Below are 8,301 nucleotides of genomic sequence, written 5' to 3'. Positions count from 1 at the left end.
GTGTGTGCGCGCGTCAGTGAATCTCCAGGGTTTATATGTGAGTTGAGCGCGCGCACTCATTGATGATGACGCTGTGGGAGGAGCCAAGGAAACAACAGAGCAGCGCGCGCGCACGAGACAGTCCACTCATGTGTACGGGAATCATAATCTTCGTTTTATAACAACCTTTGAACAATGTTGTTCATATAAATACACGTATGTAAAGCTTCAATGTACATACACACAGTACACTGATAAATAAACACAGAAGTTTTAAAAGTGCGACTCCACACACACACTGTTCAGGCGTGTTTCAGTGAGTTTGATGATGTGAGTGATATAACAAGAGGCTATTCCGTGTTTTTAATGCTGACACAAGTATGGAAACACCCTGAAGACATGAAAAAATGAAAAGTGGATCTTTACAGAATTACTTCACAAACCGCCTTGATCCTGCACAAACTGGCACACACACTCCCGCCCTTTTTACGCAATTAAAGATGTGCTCTTGAACAAATGCCAACATCAAACAAAATGTGCTCAAGAGAATAAGCACTGTTTGATTGACATGTCGGCTGATTCACACATATCTGAATCTGACACTCAGTACTGTAATCTTTACTGTTTTATATTTTACAGATAAACTGTAAAAAAAAAAAAAAAAAACTAAAAGATAAGCATGAATTATTGATATATAACCACCATCACAGAACTCACAGAACTGACTGTCTGAATCAAGACTAACATTTGTATGTGTGTGGATGACTGTCAGATATTCAAAGTCATTTTTATCATTAGTTATTTCTAAATTTGTGGATAGACAGATTTTCTCAGTGGTGTTGTGGAGTGTCAATGCGATCTTTGGCAAACTTCAGTAAGATATGTTTTTGAAATAAATGTTTTTGTTGGAAAGCAGCGGCTTCTTTTGTCCTGCCATGGAAACATACCTGTTTAATGTTTTCTGTATAGTAGACTCATGAACAAAGATGTTAACCAGTTCCAATGATTCCTTCAAGTCTTTATCTGTCACTCAAAGGTTATTCTTTACCTCATTGATCATTCTGTGGTGTGCCCTTTCAGTCATCTTGACTGGACGGTCACTTCTAGTGAGAGTACCTATAGTACTAAATCATCTCCATTTATAGACAGTTTGTCTAACTGTGGACAGATGAATATCTAACGGCCACTTCTAGTGAGAGTACCTATAGTACTAAATCATCTCCATTTATAGACAGTTTGTCTAACTGTGGACAGATGAATATCTAACGGCCACTTCTAGTGAGAGTACCTATAGTATTAAATCATCTCCATTTATAGACAGTTTGTCTAACTGTGGACAGATGAATATCTAACGGCCACTTCTAGAGAGAGTACCTATAGTACTAAATCATCTCCATTTATAGACAGTTTGTCTCACTGTGGACAGATGAATATCTAACGGCCACTTCTAGTGAGAGTACCTATAGTACTAAATCATCTCCATTTATAGACAGTTTGTCTAACTGTGGACAGATGAATATCTAACGGCCACTTCTAGTGAGAGTACCTATAGTACTAAATCATCTCCATTTATAGACAGTTTGTCTCACTGTGGACAGATGAATATCTAACGGCCACTTCTAGAGAGAGTACCTATAGTACTAAATCATCTCCATTTATAGACAGTTTGTCTAACTGTGGACAGATGAATATCTAACGGCCACTTCTAGTGAGAGTACCTATAGTACTAAATCACCTCCATTTATAGACAGTTTGTCTCACTGTGGACAGATGAATATCTAACGGCCACTTCTAGTGAGAGTATCTATAGTACTAAATCATCTCCATTTATAGACAGTTTGTCTCACTGTGAACAGATGAATATCTAACGGCCACTTCTAGTGAGAGTATCTATAGTACTAAATCATCTCCATTTATAGACAGTTTGTCTAACTGTGGACAGATGAATATCTAACGGTCACTTCTAGTGAGAGTACCTATAGTACTAAATCATCTCCATTTATAGACAGTTTGTCTCACTGTGGACAGATGAATATCTAACGGACACTTCTAGTGAGAGTACCTATAGTACTAAATCATCTCCATTTATAGACAGTTTGTCTAACTGTGGACAGATGAATATCTAACGGCCACTTCTAGTGAGAGTACCTATAGTACTAAATCATCTCCATTTATAGACAGTTTGTCTAACTGTGGACAGATGAATATCTAACGGCCACTTCTAGTGAGAGTACCTATAGTACTAAATCATCTCCATTTATAGACAGTTTGTCTAACTGTGGACAGATGAATATCTAACGGCCACTTCTAGTGAGAGTACCTATAGTACTAAATCACCTCCATTTATAGACAGTTTGTCTCACTGTGGACAGATGAATATCTAACGGCCACTTCTAGTGAGAGTATCTATAGTACTAAATCATCTCCATTTATAGACAGTTTGTCTCACTGTGAACAGATGAATATCTAACGGCCACTTCTAGTGAGAGTATCTATAGTACTAAATCATCTCCATTTATAGACAGTTTGTGTAACTGTGGACAGATGAATATCTAACGGTCACTTCTAGTGAGAGTACCTATAGTACTAAATCATCTCCATTTATAGACAGTTTGTCTCACTGTGGACAGATGAATATCTAACGGACACTTCTAGTGAGAGTACCTATAGTACTAAATCACCTCCATTTATAGACAGTTTGTCTAACTGTGGACAGATGAATATCTAACGGCCACTTCTAGTGAGAGTACCTATAGTACTAAATCATCTCCATTTATAGACAGTTTGTCTAACTGTGGACAGATGAATATCTAACGGCCACTTCTAGTGAGAGTACCTATAGTACTAAATCATCTCCACTTCACTTCTAGTGAGAGTACCTATAGTACTAAATCATCTCCATTTATAGACAGTTTGTCTAACTGTGAACAGATGAATATCTAACAACCACTTCTAGTGAGAGTACCTATAGTACTAAATCATCTCCATTTATTGACAGTTTGTCTAATTGTGGACAGATGAATATCTAACGGCCTCTTCTACAGAGAGTACCTATAGTACTAAATCATCTCCATTTATAGACAGTTTGTCTAACTGTGGACAGATGAATATCTAACGGTCACTTCTAGTGAGAGTACCTATAGTACTAAATCACCTCCATTTATAGACAGTTTGTCTAACTGTGGACAGATGAATATCTAACGGACACTTCTAGTGAGAGTACCTATAGTACTAAATCACCTCCATTTATAGACAGTTTGTCTAACTGTGGACAGATGAATATCTAACGGCCACTTCTAGTGAGAGTACCTATAGTACTAAATCATCTCCATTTATAGACAGTTTGTCTAACTGTGGACAGATGAATATCTAACGGCCACTTCTAGTGAGAGTACCTATAGTACTAAATCATCTCCATTTATAGACAGTTTGTCTAACTGTGAACAGATGAATATCTAACAACCACTTCTAGTGAGAGTACCTATAGTACTAAATCATCTCCATTTATTGACAGTTTGTCTAATTGTGGACAGATGAATATCTAACGGCCTCTTCTACAGAGAGTACCTATAGTACTAAATCATCTCCATTTATAGACAGTTTGTCTAACTGTGGACAGATGAATATCTAACGGTCACTTCTAGTGAGAGTACCTATAGTACTAAATCATCTCCATTTATAGACAGTTTGTCTAACTGTGGACAGATGAATATCTAACGGTCACTTCTAGTGAGAGTACCTATAGTATTAAATCATCTCCATTTATAGACAGTTTGTCTAATTGTGGACAGATGAATATCTAACGGCCTCTTCTACAGAGAGTACCTATAGTACTAAATCATCTCCATTTATAGACAGTTTGTCTAACTGTGGACAGATGAATATCTAACGGCCACTTCTAGTGAGAGTACCTATAGTACTAAATCATCTCCATTTATAGACAGTTTGTCTAACTGTGGACAGATGAATATCTAACGGCCACTTCTAGTGAGAGTACCTATAGTACTAAATCATCTCCATTTATAGACAGTTTGTCTAACTGTGGACAGATGAATATCTAACGGCCACTTCTAGTGAGAGTACCTATAGTACTAAATCATCTCCATTTATAGACAGTTTGTCTAACTGTGAACAGATGAATATCTAACAACCACTTCTAGTGAGAGTACCTATAGTACTAAATCATCTCCATTTATTGACAGTTTGTCTAATTGTGGACAGATGAATATCTAACGGCCTCTTCTACAGAGAGTACCTATAGTACTAAATCATCTCCATTTATAGACAGTTTGTCTAACTGTGGACAGATGAATATCTAACGGTCACTTCTAGTGAGAGTACCTATAGTACTAAATCATCTCCATTTATAGACAGTTTGTCTAACTGTGGACAGATGAATATCTAACGGTCACTTCTAGTGAGAGTACCTATAGTATTAAATCATCTCCATTTATAGACAGTTTGTCTAATTGTGGACAGATGAATATCTAACGGCCTCTTCTACAGAGAGTACCTATAGTACTAAATCATCTCCATTTATAGACAGTTTGTCTAACTGTGGACAGATGAATATCTAACGGTCACTTCTAGTGAGAGTACCTATAGTACTAAATCATCTCCATTTATAGACAGTTTGTCTAACTGTGACAGATGAATATCTAACGGCCACTTCTAGTGAGAGTACCTATAGTACTAAATCATCTCCATTTATAGACAGTGTGTCTAACTGTGGACAGATGAATATCTAACGGTCACTTCTAGTGAGAGTACCTATAGTACTAAATCATCTCCATTTATAGACAGTTTGTCTAACTGTGGACAGATGAATATCTAACGGCCACTTCTAGTGAGAGTACCTATAGTACTAAATCATCTCCATTTATAGACAGTTTGTCTAACTGTGGACAGATGAATATCTAACGGCCACTTCTAGTGAGAGTACCTATAGTACTAAATCACCTCCATTTATAGACAGTTTGTCTCACTGTGGACAGATGAATATCTAACGGCCACTTCTAGAGAGAGTACCTATAGTACTACATCATCTCCATTTATAGACAGTTTGTCTCACTGTGGACAGATGAATATCTAACGGCCACTTCTAGAGAGAGTACCTATAGTACTAAATCATCTCCATTTATAGACAGTTTGTGTAACTGTGGACAGATGAATATCTAACGGCCACTTCTAGTGAGAGTACCTATAGTACTAAATCATCTCCATTTATAGACAGTTTGTCTAACTGTGGACAGATGAATATCTAACGGCCACTTCTAGTGAGAGTACCTATAGTACTAAATCACCTCCATTTATAGACAGTTTGTCTCACTGTGGACAGATGAATATCTAACGGCCACTTCTAGAGAGAGTACCTATAGTACTACATCATCTCCATTTATAGACAGTTTGTCTCACTGTGGACAGATGAATATCTAACGGCCACTTCTAGAGAGAGTACCTATAGTACTAAATCATCTCCATTTATAGACAGTTTGTGTAACTGTGGACAGATGAATATCTAACGGCCACTTCTAGAGAGAGTACCTATAGTACTAAATCATCTCCATTTATAGACAGTTTGTGTAACTGTGGACAGATGAATATCTAACGGCCACTTCTAGTGAGAGTACCTATAGTACTACATCATCTCCATTTATAGACAGTTTGTGTAACTGTGGACAGATGAATATCTAACGGCCACTTCTAGAGAGAGTACCTATAGTACTAAATCATCTCCATTTATAGACAGTTTGTGTAACTGTGGACAGATGAATATCTAACGGTCACTTCTAGAGAGAGTACCTATAGTACTAAATCATCTCCATTTATAGACAGTTTGTGTAACTGTGGACAGATGAATATCTAACGGCCACTTCTAGAGAGAGTACCTATAGTACTAAATCATCTCCATTTATAGACAGTTTGTGTAACTGTGGACAGATGAATATCTAACGGTCACTTCTAGAGAGAGTACCTATAGTACTAAATCATCTCCATTTATAGACAGTTTGTGTAACTGTGGACAGATGAATATCTAACGGCCACTTCTAGAGAGAGTACCTATAGTACTAAATCATCTCCATTTATAGACAGTTTGTGTAACTGTGGACAGATGAATATCTAACGGCCACTTCTAGAGAGAGTACCTATAGTACTAAATCATCTCCATTTATAGACAGTTTGTGTAACTGTGGACAGATGAATATCTAACGGCCACTTCTAGTGAGAGTACCTATAGTACTACATCATCTCCATTTATAGACAGTTTGTGTAACTGTGGACAGATGAATATCTAACGGCCACTTCTAGAGAGAGTACCTATAGTACTAAATCATCTCCATTTATAGACAGTTTGTGTAACTGTGGACAGATGAATATCTAACGGTCACTTCTAGAGAGAGTACCTATAGTACTAAATCATCTCCATTTATAGACAGTGTGTCTAACTGTGGACAGATGAATATCTAACGGCCACTTCTAGTGAGAGTACCTATAGTACTACATCATCTCCATTTATAGACAGTTTGTCTCACTGTGGACAGATGAATATCTAACGGCCACTTCTAGAGAGAGTACCTATAGTACTAAATCATCTCCATTTATAGACAGTTTGTGTAACTGTGGACAGATGAATATCTAACGGCCACTTCTAGTGAGAGTACCTATAGTACTAAATCATCTCCATTTATAGACAGTTTGTCTCACTGTGGACAGATGAATATCTAACGGCCACTTCTAGTGAGAGTACCTATAGTACTAAATCACCTCCATTTATAGACAGTTTGTCTAACTGTGGACAGAATTTCTAAATTCTTCCAGATAGATAGATAGAAAGACAGACAGACAGACAGACAGCTGGCTGGCTGGATGTATGGATAGACAAAAGGATATACAGATAGATAGATGGACGGATGGATGGATGGATAGACAGACAGACAGACAGGCAGATAGATGGATGGATAGAAAGACAGACAGACAGGCAGATGGATGGATGAATAGAAAGACAGATTGATAGATTGACAGCTGGATAGATGGACGGACGGATATACAGCTAGATGGATTGATGGATAGATAATAGACAGGCAGACAGATAGATAGACAGACAGCTAGATGGATGGATGGATGGATAGACAGATGATAGAGACGGACGGACGGACAACTATCATATCACTTCAGAAGACATGGATTAAATCACTGGAGTCTTATGGATTACTTTTATGCTGCTTTTATGTGCTTTTTGGAGCTTCAAAGTTCTGGTCACCATTCAATTGTATTGTATGAACCTACAGAGCTGAAATATTCTCCTAAAAATCTTCATTTGTGTTTTGCAGAAGAAAGAAAGACACACACAGATCTGGGATGACATGAGGGTGAATAAATGATGTGAGAATTTACATTTTGTGGGTGAACTGCCCCTTTAATAATGAATAATGAACTAACATTAATTAAAAATGAGCAATAGTAATTTCATAAATGTTCATTAACTAAGATCAATAAATAAATAAAAAATATTGTTCATTTTTAGTTAATGATATCTAATGCATTTGCTTATACAAAATACAACTTATTGTGAAGTGTTACCAGTAAAACATTTGTTTATTTTTTACAAACCCATTGAGAAAACTCAACAAACTTAGTGTGTGTTTGTGTGTGTGTGTGTGTGAGTTTATGTGAGTGTGTGTGTGTGTGTGTGTGTGAGAGAGTGTGTGAGTTTATGTGAGTGTGTGAGAGAGTGTGTGAGAGTGTGTGAGTTTATGTGAGTGTGTGTGTGTGTGTGTGTGTGTGAGTTTATGTGAGTGTGTGAGAGAGTGTGTGAGTTTATGTGAGTGTGTGTGTGTGTGCGTGTGTGTGTGAGAGTGTGTGAGTTTATGTGAGTGTGTGAGAGAGTGTGTGAGTTTATGTGAGTGTGTGTGTGTGTGTGTGTGTGTGTGTGAGAGTGTGTGAGTTTATGTGAGTGTGTGAGAGAGTGTGTGAGTTTATGTGAGTGTGTGTGTGTGTGTGTGTGTGTGTGTGTGTGTGTGAGTTTATGTGAGTGTGTGTGTGTGTGTGTGTGTGAGAGAGTGTGTGAGAGTGTGTGAGTTTATGTGAGTGTGTGAGAGAGTGTGTGAGAGTGTGTGAGTTTATGTGAGTGTGTGTGTGTGTGTGTGTGAGTTTATGTGAGTGTGTGTGTGTGTGTGTGTGAGTTTATGTGAGTGTGTGAGAGAGTGTGTGAGAGTGTGTGAGTTTATGTGAGTGTGTGTGTGTGTGTGTGTGTGTGTGTGTGTGAGAGTGTGTGAGTTTATGTGAGTGTGTGAGAGAGTGTGTGAGTTTATGTGAGTGTGT

General features: G+C 37.6%; 1 long non-coding RNA gene across 2 annotated transcripts; it reads right to left on the bottom strand.

Annotated features, from left to right (window-relative positions):
- Positions 1–2,348: 2,348 nt before the first annotated feature.
- LOC127637051 (uncharacterized) lies at positions 2,349–4,106 on the bottom strand. 2 transcript variants are annotated; one of them, XR_007969662.1, is made up of 3 exons: positions 3,805–4,106; positions 3,220–3,374; positions 2,349–2,402 (listed from the first exon to the last, which is right to left on the bottom strand). It is a non-coding gene; the product is annotated as an uncharacterized LOC127637051 (long non-coding RNA). The 2 variants fall into 2 exon arrangements; XR_007969661.1 differs by lacking the exon at positions 2,349–2,402 and adding an exon at positions 2,435–2,488.
- Positions 4,107–8,301: the final 4,195 nt, after the last annotated feature.

This window comes from Xyrauchen texanus, chromosome 44 (genome assembly GCF_025860055.1).
Source record: "Xyrauchen texanus isolate HMW12.3.18 chromosome 44, RBS_HiC_50CHRs, whole genome shotgun sequence".
Taxonomy (NCBI): domain Eukaryota; kingdom Metazoa; phylum Chordata; class Actinopteri; order Cypriniformes; family Catostomidae; genus Xyrauchen; species Xyrauchen texanus.
Note: the sequence above shows the minus strand (reverse complement) of the source record. Positions and strands in the feature narration are given on the sequence as shown.